Consider the following 19,143-nt stretch of genomic DNA (forward strand, 5'->3'; position numbering starts at 1 on the left):
GATCTAGGGGAATATTTTTTCACCAGACCACCCCAAGGGATGACAAGGTCGAATGGTTATAAACTCCTGCAAGACCGTTTCAGGCTGGACATAAGGAAGAACTTCTTTACTGTCCAAGCTCCCAAGGTCCGGAATAGCCTGCCACCGGAGGTGGTTCAAGCACCTACTTTGAATGCCTTCAAGAGAAATCTGGATGTTTTTCTTGCTGGGATCCTATGACCCCAGCTGACTTCCTGCCCCTGGGGCAGGGGGCTGGACTCGATGATCTTCAGAGGTCCCTTCCAGCCCTAATGTCTATGAAATCTATGAAAAAATATTTTTTGAAATAAAATGAAAATATGTTAAATTAGATGTTTGATTTTTAGTATATGATTTGTTTTTTATCTATAGTTGGATAAAATTATATCTTCTGAAAGATTTTGTGTGTGCCACCTTCGACAGCTCACCAAAACTCGTTAAGTGGCCTGCCACCAAAATTATTGCCCACCCTGGCTTAATACTTGCCAGGCCATATGTAGCCTATGGGCTGCCAATTGAATAGCTCTGCCCTACGTGATCCTAAAAGCACAAGGGAAGTCCATTCTGACCTATAGGAAGATAACAAAAGGGCTGGGAGACCCCCTTGGCTCAATAGGGAACTTATGGGCATCCTGAATCTGAAAAGACAAGCTTATAAGGGATGGAAGTTGGGAACTACCACTTAGGAGAATTATGCAGCACTGACTCGCATCTGCAGGGAGTACACCAGAAAAGCGAAGGATGATACCAAACTCAAACTGGTTATGGGAATCAAGGGCAATAAAAAGTCCTTTTTCAAATAGATGGGCAGTCAGAAAAAAACACAAGGGCAACATCAGAATGTTGCTGAACCAAATGGGGCAGCTGACAACTGACACCCAGGAAAAAGCTAATCTCCTCAATGATAACTTTGCATCAGTTTTCCACCAACCCAAGGGGATCACCCTGCCTGACAGGATACAGGACTACCAGGTAAGGGCAACCATATACCTATAATTGGTGAAGATCTTGTGAGGGAACAGCTTGAGAGCCTGGACAGCTGGCCCAGACAGAAGGCACCCAAGACTGCTAAAAGAGTTGGCTAACATCATAGCATGACCAATGGCAAGGATATATGAGAACTGGTGGTGCTCAGGAGAGGTTCCTGAAGATTGGAAGAAGGCCAATGTGGCGCTCATCTTCAAGAAAGGAAGGAAGAAAGATCCAGGGAACTACAGGCCAATCAGTTTGACCTCAATCCCTGGAAAGACCTTGGAAGTAATCATCAAAGAAACCATCAACATCAGGCTAACAAAAGGCAGCATCCTGAGAGAGAGCCAATATGGCTGTGGGTAAGTCTTGCCTGACCAACCTCATTTCCTTCTAGGACCAGACAAAGGAGAAGAGGTTGATGTCATATATTTAGATTTCAAAAAAGCCTTTGACTTGGTCTGCCATGATGTTCTCATGGTAAAATTGGGAAACCTTACGGTCCAATGGCTGGGGAACTGGCTCCGTGGTCAGAGTGAGGGAGTGATAGTCGATGGAACCGAGTCAACATGGCACACAGTGACCAGTGATGTCTCCCAGGGCTCAGTACTCGGATGAGTACTCTTTAATATATTCATAAATGATCTGGATTTAGGTGTCAGAAGTGGACAGGCTAAGTTTGCAGATGACACCAAATTATGGGGAAGTGAGGTCACTCTAGAGGAGAGGCTGGCAATTCAGGCTGACCTGAAGAGGCTCGCTACGTGGGTGGATCAAAACCTGATGACATTCAACACTGAGAAATGCCAGGTGCTCCACCTCAGGAGAAAAAACCCACATCATACTCATAGGCTCAGCAGTGCTAACGTCACTAGCACCACAACCAAAAGAAACTTGGGGGCCATAATTGACCACAAGATGAACATAAGCCACCAATGCAATGCCACAGCCAGAAATGCAAATAAAATTGTGGCTTGCATCTATAGATGCATCTCAAGCAAGACCCAAGAAGTAATCCTCCCACTTTACTCAGCCTTGGTGAGGCTGCAGCTGGAGTACTGCATCCAATTCTGGACTCTGCACTTTAGAAAGAACATGGAGAAGCTTGAGAGAGTCCAGAGGAGAGCTACACGCATGATCAGAGGTCAAGAGAACAGACCTTATGAGGAGAGGCTGAGAGGCATGGGACTCTTCAGCCTGGAGAAGCAAAGACTCAGGGGTGACATGGTGGAGGCCTATAAGTATATAAGGGGTGTGCATCAGAAACTGGGAGAACATCTGTTCACCAGGGCACCCCAAGGGAAGACAAGGTCTAATGGTCACAAACAGCTGGAAAACTGTTTTAGACTGGACATAAGTGTAGCAGGCTCACCTTTCAGAGCTTGGGTTGAGACCCAGGCTTGAGATATTGCTGTTTTGATTGGTGGAGTCCATCCACCAATCATGAGGCACCAGGAGAAATAAAGTCACACCCCTTTCCTGAGGGGATGGGAAGAAGAGCTCCCTCGGACCTGATTGAAGACTGTAAACTGTCAGGTCCAGAAGACTTTAGGGGTAGAGCCCTGGAACGTATAAAAGGAGCTGTGTGCCCAGCACAAGGGGCAGATGCAGTGAGGGACTCAAGAAGAGTAGAGCCAAGAAAAGTTGGGGAGCTCTCCCCCTGTGGGCAATAGGCCCAAAGCTCCTGAAGCTGCCACTGGAGGAGCAGCCTTGGAAGCAGTGCGAGACTGCTCAGGCTGTTGACAGCGCACAGGTACGATGCAGGGAGATCTGGACCTGGGAGCAGTGTGAGACCACTCGGGCCCATCACGGTGCGCGGTTTGGTGCACAGAGCCCAGGCTTTGAGAGTTGCAAGCAGTGGCTTGAGCCTGCAACCCTGGCGGGGCCAGAGGGCCACGCAGTTTAAGGGACAGCGCAAAGGGCAAAGGCCTTGGGGCTGCAATGAGGTGGCTCAGGCCCCATCTCCTGACAAGCAGCCAGGTCCCACAGTGTGCAGGGCAGTACACAGGCCCGAGCCTTGGGAGCCAGGGAGTAGCGGAGGCTGCTTGGGTTAGCCACCCAGCATGAGGATGGCTGGCTGGAACCTGAAGGGCCCGGACTGTGCTAAGAGAGCCCTCATTGCTGAGCCAGGGCACAGGGAAATGGTAGTGCTGCAGTGTGAGGCCCAGCACCCAGGAACCAGTAGCGGTGGTGAAGCAGCTGAGAGGAGCTGAGCCCTCAGTGCCCAGAGCGGAGCACAGGGTGGGGAGGAACCCAGCAGTGTGGGAGAGACCTAGAGAGGCGCTGCAGCAGAGGAGACCCCATCGAGCTGCACCCTGACCACCGCCACCTGAGGGAGTGTGAGTCATTGAGCCCTTGGGTCTCACAGGGGAAAGACATTTGGGGCCGGGCAAACCCAGAGAAGGGGCTGGGTGAGCAGCCCCCCGCCTAGTCAAGGCCCTAAGAGGAGGGGCCCGTGGTCCTGGACACCCCACAAGGGACCCCATTGAAAGGAGAGCTCTCTCTTGCCATGGGTCAGGGACTATATTAAGGAGTAGATGATATTAAGATTAATCATGTTTGCGCCTTATATTTTGTAATTGAAATGTTGTATTGTGATGTTGTAAATAGTGTTATTTAGGGTTTGACCTTGGTTACTGGTTAGTGTTCTCTGTGTAAATATATGAAATTTAGTTTTATGTTTATGTATATTATAACTTAATATATTTTATATAGTTAAGAAATTTGGGCTTGGGCAAACTCTATAGAGGAAAGAGGGATCTGCTTGAAATTCTGTCATCCCTCTCACAGCAGCCCCTCCTGCCTACCCACCCCATTCAGTTGAGAATAGGGCACACCCTTGGGTGTACCCAGGTTACATAAAGAAAAACTTCTTTACAGTCCAAGTCTCCAGAGTTTGAAATAGACTCCCCCCAATAGTGGTGCAAGCACCTACTCTAGATACCTTTAAGAAACACCTGGATGCTTATCTTGCTGGGATGATCTGACCCCGGCTGACTTCCTGTCCCTTGGGTAGGGGGCTGGACCCTCATGATCTCATGAGGTCACTTCCAGCCCAAATATCTATGAAATCTATTAAATCAGCTACATTTTTATATTGTACCACTGGTGGCTGAGTTTCTGCCTACCATGTGGGAGATCTGGTTTCAAATCCCAGCTGGGGTGAGTAAAGTAACAGGGAAAAATCCTTGTTGCAGTGGAAAGGGATCCTTGTGTTATCCCTCTTCCCCCCTGGTACCTATATTGTACCTATCCATAGGAAACAATGAAATTTTAGAGGAGATTTTGCTTTTTATTCTAATACAGCTAAGGGTAGGTAGAACCTTAGCTGTTAGCTCAGGGTTGGGCAATTATTTTGGCTGGAGGACCACTTAGGAAATTTTAGCGAGCTGTTACTGGCTGGGTCAACACCCCTCCCCACTCCCCATCCCCCATACACACACAACAGCTCACCAAAACTCCCTAAGTGGCCCATGGAGACCCTAGGATCACTAGGTGATGACAACATGGGGCTGGGGGCTGGGACCCAGGGTCCAGGATCCAGCTGTGATCTGCTTTCCACACACCCATGCTTGTAGAACTGGTGTTAGGTGCAAAACAGATGAGCCAGGGTATCTGGGCAGCAGGGACAGGTCCACCAGCAGCAGCTGGAAGGAGCTTCCACTAGGCTTCTGGAAAATGGAGTCCAGCACCCTAGCCCAGCTGTGTACCTGGGGGCAGTGGGACCACTGTACCTGGGGGCATTGGGCAAGCACCATGGCACAGGCTGTCCCCTCAGTAGTGGCCTTAGGGCCTTAGGGGAGGGCAAACCAGGCAACTGCCTGGCCCCACACTTTAGGGGGGCCCAAAATTTTGAACCTAGAATGAACCTAGCTCAATATAGCTCAGTGTTAAAAAACTCTTTCTTTATATTATCAATATTGTATTAAGATATTATCAATATTGTATTAAGATACTTTTATTGCAGTTTCATGGATAGGGCAGAGTGAAATTGAAAATGTCCAACTTGCTTAAAGGTCATCAAAATTAAGCTTCTAAGGGGTCCCAAATGACTGTCTTGCCCAGGTCCCCAACAACCCTAAGGCCACCACTGGCTCCCTGCACCTGGGCTGAGTGTAGACAAGGGACTGGCTGTGGGTCGGATAAAATGCCTTGATGGGCCAGATCCAGCCCATGGGCCATATTTTGTGCACCCCTGTGTTATCTGGTAAATCCAAGATTAATTCCCATTCTGTTCTCTTCCTATGCCCCACAGAATATTCTTAAGCTAGATCCTGCAATATCCTCTTTGTTATTTTACATCAGCTGCCATATCTTCTAACAGAATGCAGAAGCTGGTCTCCAGACTTTAACCATCAATATTAGTCCATCTGTCTCTTCATCAGGTAAAGCCACAGAGCATTATTCTTGTGCCTTCCTTTTCATGCAGTTATGGGTCTTTAACCACTTCCTAATGTCACTGTCAATTTTCTCGGATCACTGAAGAATTGATTTATTCAATAGAATTATTTCTCAAGTTTTCTTCCTTTTAAAAATCTTTCAGGAAAGAAACCAAAGTCTCATGGAGATAAGTTCAGTGATTGCTGAAGAACAATTCAGTAAAAAATGCATTTCACCTAAGCAATGAAGGCCAAAACTTTCTCTTCCCACATAGTATTTCACCATCATATTCTTCACTGTCTTATGTGAAGAAGAGAGAGAACAAAATATTTATTCTGTATAAAACAAAGCTTTGGGTTAAGATGTCTAAGTTAAGGATTCAAATCAGGGAAGAACAACAAAAAAGATTGCATAGGCTTGTATCAGGACAGATTTTGAAGCTTAGGCACAACAGATCATCAGCTCCTACACTCTGTTCTGCTACACTTTGGGTATGCAGACATTCAAGCTTTTTCTGCCAGGGCAAAAATGGCTGCTCTAGGTTAAAAATAACCTGGGAACAACTGGGGTTAAATCACTCCCCAGACACTTTCCCCTGGGTTAACTCCTCCTGGGGACCAGGGGAAATGGAGCTGGGAGAAAGGCTTGCCTCAGGCCAGGTCAGAGGGCTAGAGAAAGTTTGAGAGACAGTTGCTCCTCCCATCCTGTAGAACAGGAGGGGTAGGGAGGAGCAGCTGCCAGCTGCTTCTTAGTCAAGTTCCCAGGGCCGGAGCTGGCCAGGGCTTTGCCAACCGGTCCCTCTGCTCTGCTCCCAGGCAGAACCAGGACCCAGGCTTGTAAGCCTGACCCTCAGCTACACCCACTTCCCCTTGCCTCTTCCCACCACTCAGCTGAGCTGCAGCTGCAGCAATTTAAAAGCTGTCAGGGTTGGGAGCCAGGCTTAGGAAAAGCCTCTGAAGCCCAACTCCCAGCCCCTCTGGCCTCTCCTTGTGGCAATTTAAAAAACTGGAGAAACTAGGAGCTGGGCATGCCAAGGCTCTTCACAAGCCTGGCTTTCAGCCCCACTGGCGTCCCCTTGCTCCCCCTGCCACTCAGGTGACCAGCAGGTGTGGCAATGTTAAGAGCTGGAGGGGCCAGGAGCTGGGCTTAAGGAAATTCTCTGCATGCTGGACTCCCAGTGCCCCAGCTTCCAATTATTCAGCTGAGTGCTTGTCTAGGTCAGTCCAGGGGAGTATAACAAGTGGGTCTGTTCTCCAGAGGGGGCAACTGGGAGAGTTCCCACCATGAGAGAATGTCCCCCTCCTACCAGTCAGCTGCTTGGTGGGATGGGGAGTATTATCTGAGGGCTGGAAGCTTCCCAGGACTATCTGTGGCAGCTGCCACCTGCCACTTAGCAGCCTGTCCCCTTCCCAAGCAGGGAAGAGAGCAGGCTGTCAAGTAATGTGTTCCCTTAAGGGCAGGGATGACCCAGGGAGCAGCCCTCTAATACCCCTAGCTGGAGAGCTCACATGTGAAGCTCTCCAGCCTTTAGGCTAGAGGCGTATCTGTACAATCCACTTCTCAGGCTATTTTTCTATCCGAAGAAATGAACATCTGTATGCAGCCCAGGATTGGGATATAGTAAAATGCTGATAAACTTTGGCATTCCAAACTACTCTACATCCCTTCTTCATCCACTCTCCAACTTTGTTACACAATAATCTGCCCTGCAGTATGTCTTTAAATATATCCTTGCCTCTTCTAGAGTGAGAGTAATAGAGTCTAACCTTCAAAACCAAAAGTTTGTAGGGCTATGTATATATTTTCATAGGAAGGGTAAAATTCTAGCTGTTTGAACCTCAAAAGGCTGAACAGATGCATGAAGAATAAAACTGAAAATCGGAATCTAGCTTCAACTATTTCTTAATCTCCAGAAGACCTTCTAATTCTGGACCTAAAAGAAGTTCATCTACATAGTTTGGCCTTATCATTTGATTTTCCTACAGAAGTACTCACAATAAATAGAAAATACTGCTGTTTTAGTCTGCCGTCTTTTTTAGAAAGACACTAGTTGTAATAATAGTTAATTTGTAGAATGCAGGGACTTATATCCTTGTCTCTTCTAAAGCCAGAGTAATAACAGTTTAACCCTCAGAACCAAAAGTTCTTAGGGCTCTGTTGCAGCAAAGGAAATTTAGGTTAGATATTAGAGAGAGCTTTCTCACTAGGAGGGTAGTAAAACATTGCAACAGGTTACCCAGAGAGGTGGTGGGATCTCCAATCTTGAAGGTTTTTAAGACCCAGCTAGTGGAATTACATAGTTGGGGACAGTCCTGCTTTGAGCAAGCAGTTGGACTAGATGACCTCCTGAGGTCCCTTATGACCCTAATTTTCTGTGATTCTATGATTCTATGATTTATCTGTGCTGACCTTTAAAATGTACTCTTATCAGAGCATCATCTATAGGAATCTTGCAAGTAGTGACCCTGATCAAGCTCCAAAATTCAGCCACACAAACTGGTCCATAATAAATTTTAAAAGATCCCTGGCTTCTTCTTAAAGGATTGTCCATTTAGCAGTTGAGACATAAAAAAAATAATTAGTTTCCACAAAGTGGCTCATCTCTTATCTTTCAAAGAAGCACAGTTAGCAACCATTCTTTATCCCCAGGTTTTAGATCATGGTTGCTTTCATATCATACCTTATAGTAAGATATATTTTATCTTCTGGTTGTCTGTGTTTAACTTTGTAGAAACATTCCTGAAATTCTGAACATCCTTCTCTCAGATTGTTGAAAATTTGGGAAAGTTTTTTTTTGTTTTTGTTTTTTTTGCATCACCATGAGAAAAAAAGGCAGCTAATATCCCCAAGGACACATGTAGGTTGACACCAATAAACAGTATTTCTGCAGTATTCTTTGCTTCATTTCCTGGAAGTATGTAACATGGTTTCCAGTCATCTGACCCAACTTGCTTCCAATTTTCTCTTTCTTTCACATATTTGGGTGAGAAATCCAGCAGTGTTTCCAAAATACAGAAGAAAAATCAAGGCAGATCCTGCAATACCTGTGCAGACTCAGGGCGATCTGTGTGGACCATGTAGCTGTTTCTCAGGCTCCAGCAGCATAATGGCTGGGCTTTCCTGGTGCCTTACCATCTCTTTCCAGGGATTTGACCCTCTTGACTAGTTATTTTCTATGGTTGGCTGTTTGATTCCTGTTTCATGGTCCACTGCTTTTGCTCCTGTTTCCCTTCTACTCTTAATAGCTATCTTCTTCCCATTGCTTCCTCCCATCTGTAAATAAAAGCTAGGTGCAGACATTCAAAAAGCCCAAGACAAAATCAATCTAAGTTCTGCGGTTTTCTGTAAGTGGCATAGTTGAAATCAATAGTGAACACAGCACACATTCGCCCTTTGGTAGGGTGTGCAAATCTTAGACAAGGTTCTGCCATTTTTAGACCAGTCTATGCATGCCAAAATTATGTTTTGTTATGGGTATAGACCAGTTTTATGTGCCAAACTTTTGTTCTGTTACAGGTATAGACCTTATTCTGGTAAAAGTGTAATGTCTGTACCTGGCCAAACTGGGGCTTCGGAACCTTTTGACCAACTCCCTCCCTCCCTTCACCAGCCATTAAAGCAGGGATGGGCAAAATATGGCCCACAGGCTGGATCCGGCCCACCAAGCCATTCTATCTAGCCTGCGGGGCTCATAAAAAAAATGTAATTAATATTTCTCTGCCCCTGGCTGCCTGTCAAAGATGACAGGAGCCAGTGGCAGCAGGACCCAGGGGAAGCTGGCAGCAGGACCCAGCAGCAGCAGTAGCAAGGCACACTGGCCTCACCCCTCGCCCAGCCCCCAGACCCCCGCCTTCCATCCCCAGCCCGCCAGATGGTTCTGCCTTAGCCTTAGCAGAAGCTTCCTGCCTGGGAGCCTGGGGCTGTTCCCTCCACTGAAGAGGGAAATTCCAGTAAGAACAGGTGGAGGGTAGGGAGGATTGCCAGTGCAGCTGACAACCATGTGATACTCCTGCTGCATTGTGCAGTCCCAACCTTGCAGCCAGAAGCACGTGGTGCCAGAGTTGCAGGTGCAGAGTGGTGGGGATGGGCAGGGAGGGAAGGAAAGTGGTGGGGTAAAGGCAGCTGGCGAAGGCGTGGAGAGGAAGTGGCAGCAGGCAGGAGTGCAGGGCACCGGGGGTCAGGGCCAGAAGCAGCAGGAGCCATCTGGGAACCACGGGGCTAGCCTGGCTCCTGCTGTGTTCTGTGGTTTCAACATTGCAGCCAGGAACAGCACACTTCTGGGAGGTGCCTGGCCCTGCTGCACCACACCACTTGATTCCTGGCTACAACGCCAGGATCACAGAACACAGCAGAAGCCATCCTGGTCCCCATGGTTCCCAGTTTGCTCCTGCTGCTGCCTCTACCATGGCATGCCTGCAGCTCCTGCACTGGCAGCAGGGAAAGCCCACTGCCTCCCCCACCCCTTGCTGCGCAGAACCCCAGACTCCACCCAGAGTGGAGGGAGCCCTGTCCCCTGCTTCCCTGAGGCAGTCCAGTGTGGGACTGGACTGGACTCCCTTGTCCAGTGTGGGGCTTCCACATGCGAGGGCAGGATCTGCAGGCATGCACCAAGGAGCCCCCATGATAGAGGTGGACGGGCAGGCTGTGTTCTTCATCCCCACATGCAGTGCTCCCCAGAGCCATGCCCCACTAGTCATCAGTGCCTGTGCCAGACACAAGTGCCTACACCAAGCACAAGCTCCCCTGAGCCCCCCACACCCCTCTCCAACTGCTGCTGCCGCCAGCAGCAGGGGCTGTGTGCTATGTGGGAGGGAGTGTGGGGAGGACCCTGCACCCCACAAATCTCACACACCCACACCCTGTCTCCACAGCTCCCACCAACATATACACACACCCAACGTAACTTGTACCGCCCACATCCCCCCACCATATACACACCCCACACACAATATGAGTGAGACTTCATTTTTGAATTATTATGCAATCCCTTCTATATACAGTACACAAACACAAATCATGACAAATATTTTTTGTAATAAAATGGAAATATATTATAGTGGGTGTTTGACTTCTAGTGTATGATTTGTTTTTTTCTGGTTCTAAGATGGCAATCCCCTCCCAAAAAGAATATTTCTGGGGGATTCAAGGGCAGGGGGGATTTCTGGTGGCAAAGGTATGGGGTTAAGGGGTGGGACTTCCAATCCCAGTATGGCGACTAGGGAGGCTTGACAACTGTCAAGGGGCATAGCTACCTCACCAAAACTTATTAAGCGGCCCTCCACCCGAAATAATTGCCCGCCCCTGCATTAAAGGCATAGAATTTTTAGGCAAAGCTGTCCTCCCCTCAATCCTGATGGTTGTTTTCAGTGGTATGGAACTTAATTTTGTTGAAGTTACCCCTGCAGTCTAGCAAAGGGCACTTAAATGTATTCTAGTCAGTTTATTTTGCTACAACATTATTTCCAACTGTTGTAATATGGTCACTGAGTGCCAACAAGATTCTCTTTTATCTGGAGGGAATCATTGTGTTTCCACTTTTTTCCCCAACTGTGTTTAGAATGTCTCCTTTACCAAGAGAGTTGTTCCTACTCCCTAAACACCTTTACTGGTAAGTTAACTTTTAAAAATTGAAGAAAAAAGTGCATTAAACAATATTTAAATTATTCCATTATTTGTTGTTATATTAAATAAATAACCCTTATTCATAAAGTTATTAGTTACTTACAAGAGATAGTTATAATAGTAAAGTCTTTTGACTGCTTACATACATTTAGAAGTTATGTCCTTACTTGTATGCTGGCTGTTAGCTTTTGCGATTTATAAATTCTTCAGGTCATAGGCTGTTTTAATGGAAAACATATTTTTGGCATTACAAAAATACAGCTATAAATAATAACTTGTACTGTACTAGCAACATGAATCAACAAAATGACTGATTTCTATTAAGGAAGAGCTTGTAATCAATATTAATAGTGGTGGTAACTAACACCTTTTGAGAGAGAGGAATGTAGTTTTTCTCGTGTCTATCGCCATAGACACTAAGCTCCATAAAAGCAAGCAGAATATCTCAGTAGAAAGCTGACAGAATGAAATGAATGTTGCAACCTTCCATAAAGATAGTGAGAAAGTGCTCAGCATAATCTGGAGGCTAAATGAAATACTAATGCTTTATAGAGTTTGTCTCAGTCTTGCAAGAACGACTTTTACAATGATAGCCTTATTGAGTTGCAGATTCTACTCTGTCTTCTCAGAGGGCCAAATTTACAGTCTATATACCCGAGCTTCTGATTTTAATGATAATTTAATAAGGATTTTGCTCACATATCTGGAAAAAGAATTTAGTTATGCATTATTCATTGACATGTATTTGATTGTGCTTAACTACAAAATGATGAATCACATAAGTTCTGATTGTTTTATGATGAAGTTTATATTGACATGTATTTGATATTGTTCAGTAACCAGTATCCTAAAGCTCCATCAAGAATTTCCTCAAAATAAGATGAAATCTCTGTTTGAGGTTTTGCTTTTAGTTTAATTTAATGAGGGGGTTGGTTTTTAAAAACACCTAGATTATTATGAATTCATTTCTAAACTATTTTTAAAATGTTAAAAATGTACTTTCAGATGCGGAAGGAACTGGAAAAAAGTATCAGGAAAGAACTTGACCAAGGTAATTTATCAGAACATGTGGCAGGGTTTCCCCGCCTCCCTCAATAAGGCTAAAATTGATTGTTAACTAACACTGCATGATATCCTAAAGCATAAATCATATTAGGTAGTAAACTGTTGTGCCAAAAACAGTTGTTGCTTTTACTGACTTTCAAATGTAGTGGTGCTTTTTGGCAAGAACTGCCTGCTTTCCAAAATGCTCTACAAATAAACTGCCTTGAAAGCTAGCTTAACCCAAGTCAGATTTGCTAAATAAAAAATATAAACAATCAAATTATAGGAAATTATTATTTAAGTATAAATGAGCTTTAAAAATCACCTCCCCTCTCATGTGTTTCATTCAATATTATTGCATGTGATTTGGTATTTTCTGCTAGTATAATAGTGCATGTCTGATATAATACCCCCTAGTGGGCTACTCTCTTTGTTTTGTAAATATAAAGTGACTTATTTGTTAGGCATAAATAATATTGGTCATTGAGGCTAGGGACAAACATTCAAAAAGCCAGAGCCTAAACTGGTTCAACCTTTGCAAGTTAGTCTAACCTGGCTAGGCTGAACCAGTTTGGAACTGCACGGACATGCAAGCACATGCCTGCATTTGCTCAGGCCAGGAGTCACCCTCAGCTGCAGGGAAGCTATGCTGGAGGGGCATGGCCAGGCTGGGCTGAACTGGACAGAGGGGGGTTTCATTCCCCCTTCCTTATCCCACCAGCAGGGACCTAAGCCAGGTCTGCCAGGTGCACCCCTCTCACTGCTGCAGCTTTGGGCCAGCATGGGCCCTGACACAGAGGGGGCAGAGAGGGTGGTTATTCTCCCCTCTACCCTTGCTGCCCTCGAGGGACTGCAGCTGGGTAGGCCCAACTCGACTGCTGCCAAGCGGCAGAATAAGCCTCATCCCATCCCCTTTGCCCGACACCAGAGGGAGAGGGAATAACACCCCCTCCCCCCAAAAGGGCCCTGCTGGCTGGCATCTGGTCCCTAGGTTGGGGCTGGATGGGGACCAGGCTTCCCAGGCCAGGTTGGAAGTGGCATCAGGCCCTGAACCCACAGCACCACCTGCCCTGTGGAGCCCCTGGGGCTGCAGCCTAACAAGCAGCTGCAGGCTGGCTGGGGTGGGGGGCTGGTCTGCCCCCCTCATCTGCAGCTACTGCTGCCACCACTGTGCCATGCCGCTGGGGTGGGGGGGTGGGAAGCTTCTGCCCCACGTGTGGCGCTTCAGCTGCAGCCCCCGGATGGCCTTGGAAGGCAGAAGTTTCCTGGCTGGAAGGCTTCAATCCAGGAGCTGCAGCTGGAGCTCCACACATGGGGCACAAGCTGCAAGGCTGAAGCTCTCCCCCCCAACCCATGCTGCCACCTCCCAGAGCGGCTCAGGAGCAGCAGGAATGGGAGGGGGAGTCACTGCGGCAGGTGAGAGGAAGCTGGCTTAGCCTGGCAGGACTTTCTCCCCTGACCTCCAGGTTTGGCTCCTGCCACATCCCTCAGCACTGCTCAGAACTAGGGGAGCTCCCATCAGCCTGGTGAAGGAGCTGGCAGCCTAGAGTCCAGCAGCCACCCACTACAGGGGCTGGTTATAGCCCTATGAGCCCACACAGCACCTCCAAGCCAGCCTGGCTAGCAGCCACCAGCCATGTACCAGGCCAGGCCAGGCCACGCTCGCTGAAAGGGATCAATGTCCCTGTTACGGAGCCACAGCTGCCGGGGGTGACCCCACTCCAGCGGCCCGGCCCAGCCCAGCCCAGCCAGACCGAGCAGCTGTGAGAGCAGCTTTGATGAACCTGTAGCTGCTGGGACTGGCCCCACCCCCGCAGCCTGGCCTGGCCAAACCATGCAGTTGCCTCAGCTGGGGCTGAGTGAGGCCAATCCAGGCTGAGGGGGCAGGGCCACCCCCAGCAGCTGCATCTCCATTACAGCTGTTTCCCATGCCCTGGCTGAGCTGAGCCAGGCCATGAAGTGCCATAAAGAGCCCCCCACCACCATGAAGCACTCTGTTCAGTGCTCGGGGTACTCTTCCCCCTCCTCCTCCCTCTGCCCCCACAGGGCAGGGGGCTGTGTGGTGCTCCCCAGCCCAGCCTGGCTCAGCCAAGGCACAGGGAGCAGCTGTGATAGAGCCACAGCTGCCAGGGGTAGCCCTGCCCCCATGGTCTGGACCAGTTTTGGCCATTTTTAAACTGGTTTATGTGCTCTGAATGTCTGTTCTGTTACAAGTTTAAACCAGTTTCTGGTCACTTAAACCAGTTTATGTGCAATGTTTGTCCCTAGCCTGAGAAATCTTGATAATCACTTCTTCTATGCCTATTTAATTGAACAAAACATTGTCTGAGTGCTTGTAATGTATAGCATAGAACAGTCACCATATTTCACAGTGTACAAGTTGAGGTTTAAAGCCCAAACATTGAGCCTTAAATTTCCACCTCCATCTATACACCAAATCCAGGGCCCAGCCCGGCTTGGCCAGCACACAAGTTCCAGGCAGGGCTGCTGCTGCCACTGCTGCAGGCACTGGGCTACTTGGCTTCCCCAGCATCCAGTGGCTCCTTGTCTCCCTGCTGCAGTGCTCTGGGGATCAGGTAGGAAAGTGGTGGGGAAGGGGAGCTGTAGCGCAGAGCATGGGGCTGAGGCTGGTGGGAGCATAAAGCAATGTGCTCAGGTGGGCAGGGTGTTGGTGTGGGGGAAGGTGAAGGCATGTGGGGACCCCCACACACTCCCCCTCCACGGTACACTAGCCAGCAGGCGGCGGGCACTTTTGGCCCATGTAAGCACTGCCACCCTGTGGTGTGCCGTCCTGCCAGCACTTGCGCATCACCGGTGGAAGCCATGCATGCTGGAGCCAGCTGTCTTCCCCACCTGCTGCCTGTGCATAGTGGTGAGGAGTGCAACCTGCTCAGCCCACCTCTATTGCATCAGTCACAGGGGCCAGAGCTGGCGCCGGGCTCAGCGCTCAGCTAGCATGGCCCAACCAGCACCGTCCCTGGCCTCTGTGAGCAGCACTGCCTGGGCCATGCCACCCGAGCACTGAGCCCAGCCCCAGCCCCTGCAAGTGGGGCTGCCTGGGCTGCACCAGCTGAGTGCCAAGCCCAGCCCTGGCCCCTGTGAGTGGTGCTGCCAGGGCCACACCAGCTAAGCACCAAGCCCAGCCCCAGCCCCTCCTAGCACTAAGCCTGACCCTGGCCACAGCCCTAGCCCTGGCCCCAGCCCCTCCAATGGCACTGGTCTCAGACATGTCCACCTCTCATGTGTCCTGCCTGTAGTGAGGGCATGCAGGGGCTGATATAAGTCGAACCCATATTTCTGATCCAAAAAGTTAGGTAACCTTATACACCTACAAAAATCCTAACTTTTTTAATCAGGAAAATGGGGTCAGATTATATACCAGATCAACTTGTACACTGTGAAATATGGTACTTAGCTGGAAAACTGTAATGTAATCTGTGGCCATGTTCTCCAATTAATAATTTATTCTCCTGAGTGGCAACCATCCTCACCAATCCACTACCTCACAGTGACAGAGCCTATTTCAAAGCAATGTAATCACTTAAGCATGCATCAGCATTCTATAACCAAAAATGGAAATCCCCCATTTACCTGTTTTAGGGGGGTTTTCCCCACTTTCCTGAATGGACATGAACCCATTTGTTTCCATGCCTCAGGATTTGTTTCTATCTTTTTAAAATAAGAATTTGTCTAGTACTAATAGTTTCATTTTCTGTGTTGGTTGGACTTTGCCTGGTCAGTGAAGAGAGGTTTCTAACACAGGCTGCATATACATGTTCAAATGATCTGGGAGAATTCTTCCAGGTTTGTTCTCCTGGTAAAAAAACTTACCCAGAGATGCTTGAATAGACATTTGAATCCTGAGCCCTTGAAGAGCAAAGAGCTTGCAGTGCTGATGCTGCACGATCAGGGAGGGCCCTATGCACACATCTTGGCATGCTCTGCAGGTTCCCATAGTCTTCCTAGAAACAGATGGCAGCCCTGAATGGCTGACGCAGACTGCTCAGAGTCAACCTGTGTCTTCTAGCAGCACAGTGTGGGATTGAGAAGGGGGCATGTTCTACTCCCTGCTTGGTTGGAGCAGCTGAGTCTAGAGAGTGACAGTCTCCCTGGGGGGAGAGGAGTGATATCAAAGCACCCTGAGATGTTGGAGGACTGTGCCAAGACTTCTCTGAGGAAACATGTACAGACAGTTGCTCTCTCAGGAGAAGTAATTCTTGGAATGTTTTAACCTGGTTGTTCCCAGGTTATATTTCTCCTGGACTGGCCAGAAAAATCCTGAACATCTGCACACTTATGCTTTCTCCTGGTAGAGCAGCAATTCTTCCAGGAAAAATGGAATGTCTTCACATGGCTTCAGAGTTATCTTCATGGAGGAAAGGCCACTGTAGTTGCAGAAGGATCTTGCAAGTGTGTGTGCACATGCACCCACATTTGCAGCAAGGGGCAGATTATTACCTCCATTAGGGGTGTTAGTGGACTTTGGCAAATCATTGCAATTCTATTCCACCTGGCTGGAGTCCCTGGTGAGTACTCTTCCTCCTCACTACTTTTCTGTGACTCCATCTTAAGAGCGTGGTGGTAGTTGTTACAAAAGTAGATGCATTAATGCATTTCCAAGGACTTGAGTAGGGTGGAATACAATCACACTAGGTGCCTAAGTGGGAGGGGGGACATACATTTGAAGCAGTTTCAAAAGGGGAGGGGAAACTGCTGTTCAGGAGCAGCTGCTACTTTGGTACATAAGAATGACATAGCACTGATTACAAGTGGACTAAATCACCCCAACTTTGACACTGGAAGAAGTTCATTTATGTGCCTAATGGCTTTTAAAAGTTGAAGGTAGTCCTTAAGACCAGGTAGGCAAAATACAGCCCACAAGCCAGTTCCAGCCCACCACCTGATTGGATCCGGCCCACGGACAGGTGCTCACCAACTGATTGCATCTGGCCCACAGCTGCCCCCAGTGCTCTGCCCGGGACAGCCCATGCCACACTCCCACTGGACAGTCACAGGCCTGGCTGTTCCTGCTGCTGCTGCAGCCGCCATACTGTTCAGCTCCCTCTACCACCAGTGGTTGCCCCTTCTCCTTCCCCTGCCGCACTGTTCTGGGCATCAAGTAGGGCAGGGAAGTGGCAGTGGGAGGGGTGGGAAGCTGCAGCTGAGCAAGTCCTGCCTCAGTGCACAGGGCTTCAGCTTCTGGCCACCTTCTACCCACTCCGCCCACCTGGCGCAACAAGCAGCCAGTTTTGGGCAGCTGAGTGAATGAGAGGCATCCCCATCAGGAAACTGTGTGCACTGGTTGGGGCTGGGCCTGGGGTTAGTGCCGGTGGGAGCACAGCACAGGCTGCCCTGGGTGCCCAGAGCCAGTGCTGGTTGGGCCATGCCAGCCAAGTGCTGAGCCTGGCCCCAGCCCCAGCCCAGCTCCATACAGAGCACCGCAGGGACAGCCACAGGCGAGATGGAGGGGGTGCATACTGCACCTGCACCACCCAGGTGAGCTCTGCTGCACGTGCCCCCTGCACTCCCCCCACCCCCAGCTAGCTCCCCACACACGCAACCTTAGAAATACTATTAATCTGCTTGCTAACCAGTAAATAAACTAACTTGTATAATTTAAAAGCATCAGGTATTTGTCCTATGTGAATGCCCTGCTTATGTCACTTTTTAAATAATGTTTCTTTTATTCTGATCTGAAATATATATCTGCCTCAGGACTCAGTATAGATGCTCACCAAATGATTCAATAGATATTGGACAAAGTCTACTCACTACAGAATTAACATAAGGCATGATGCAAAATGTGCAGAATCATGTTTTTTCTCTTTGGTTTTGTTTTCCCAGCCAATGCTGATCTCGAAGCTGGATCCGTAAGAGTCTCTCCTGTGGGATCTACTGATGGATCTTCAAGCAACCTAAATATAGATAAGGATCCAGTTTCCAGGGCAACACAGCAGTATCTAGAGGTGTTAAAGAAAAATTATATGATCTGAACAAAATACAATGCAAGTTTGTGAAAATGACATTTTTTTCCATAACATTTTAATGTTTTTCTATTAAATGGTATAGATGGAAAACCTTTATTACAATTTAAATATGAGCTATAAATTTATTACATGAATATGAGGTACATTGCACTTGTCTCTATCAGAACACTGCATAAATTTAGTTTATTTTACATTTATTATGAAAAGCCATACCTGTTTTCATTTATAACTAGCATAGCAAATTCAGACCAGTGTTCTTGAGTTTCAGAGAACTGCCCAAATATGGACATATGAACAATTTATTATGGGGCAAATGCCATCAGGGCTTTACCATGTGTCAACTCCTCTACAGTGACTCCCTGTGTCCATGTTCTTACCTCATAATAAGAGGAAATTGGAACAGCTTAGTCTTCAATGAAAGAGGGATATAAGTTGTTGTAGTAGATGAAAGCTAAACTGCAAGCTTACAGTTTAGCATTCACTAGGTGCATCTATATGCACAATTAATGTGCCTGAATTTACTGCACAATAAATTCAGGCTCATTAAACTGTTCCCAAGCATGTGTACAAGTGCGCTCATGTCAGAAACAAATTGAGCCCGACAGGACCAGCTTAGTCCAGGGCTGCTCCTGCCCTAGTCTTCCCCACTGCAGCAGCCAAGGGGAGCTCCAGGCTCCAGCTGCAGCTGCCTGGATGCCAGCCCCAGGCTGGCAGGGGCATGGGGTCAACCCCAGACTGGCAGGGTGAGCAGGGGAGGGGAGCAGCCTGGAGCTGGCAGGGGGCATGGGGGCAGCCTCATGCTGGGAGGGGGCATGGGAGGGGCAGCCTCAGGGGGTCGGGCTTGGGCTTTGGGTGCTGGCATCAATCAGGTAGCATGCACCTGCTGAGGTGGGGCACAGTACCTGTGAGGCAGTCTCAGGCTGGCAGGAATCCCAGGGGTTAGAGCTGGAGTCCAGGTTGCAGGACCTGGATCATGCCCCCTGTAGTGGGGCACAGTACTCAGAGGGCACACAGAAGCTGCCAGGGACCCTGGGAGGCAGAGCCAGGGTCTGGGGGGCTGCATCACCTGGCATGTGCCCGCAGCTGTGAGGCACAGTGCCCAGGGGGCATGCAGCAGCTGGCA

The 19,143-nt window shown here is 48.3% G+C and overlaps 1 pseudogene; it reads left to right on the top strand.

Annotated features, from left to right (window-relative positions):
• Positions 1–18,769, top strand: part of LOC102569302 (ankyrin repeat domain-containing protein 26-like) — a 71,369-nt pseudogene extending 52,600 nt beyond the window's left edge.
• The last annotated feature ends 374 nt before the right edge of the window (positions 18,770–19,143 follow it).

This window comes from Alligator mississippiensis, chromosome 4, assembly GCF_030867095.1.
Source record: "Alligator mississippiensis isolate rAllMis1 chromosome 4, rAllMis1, whole genome shotgun sequence".
NCBI lineage: Eukaryota > Metazoa > Chordata > Crocodylia > Alligatoridae > Alligator > Alligator mississippiensis.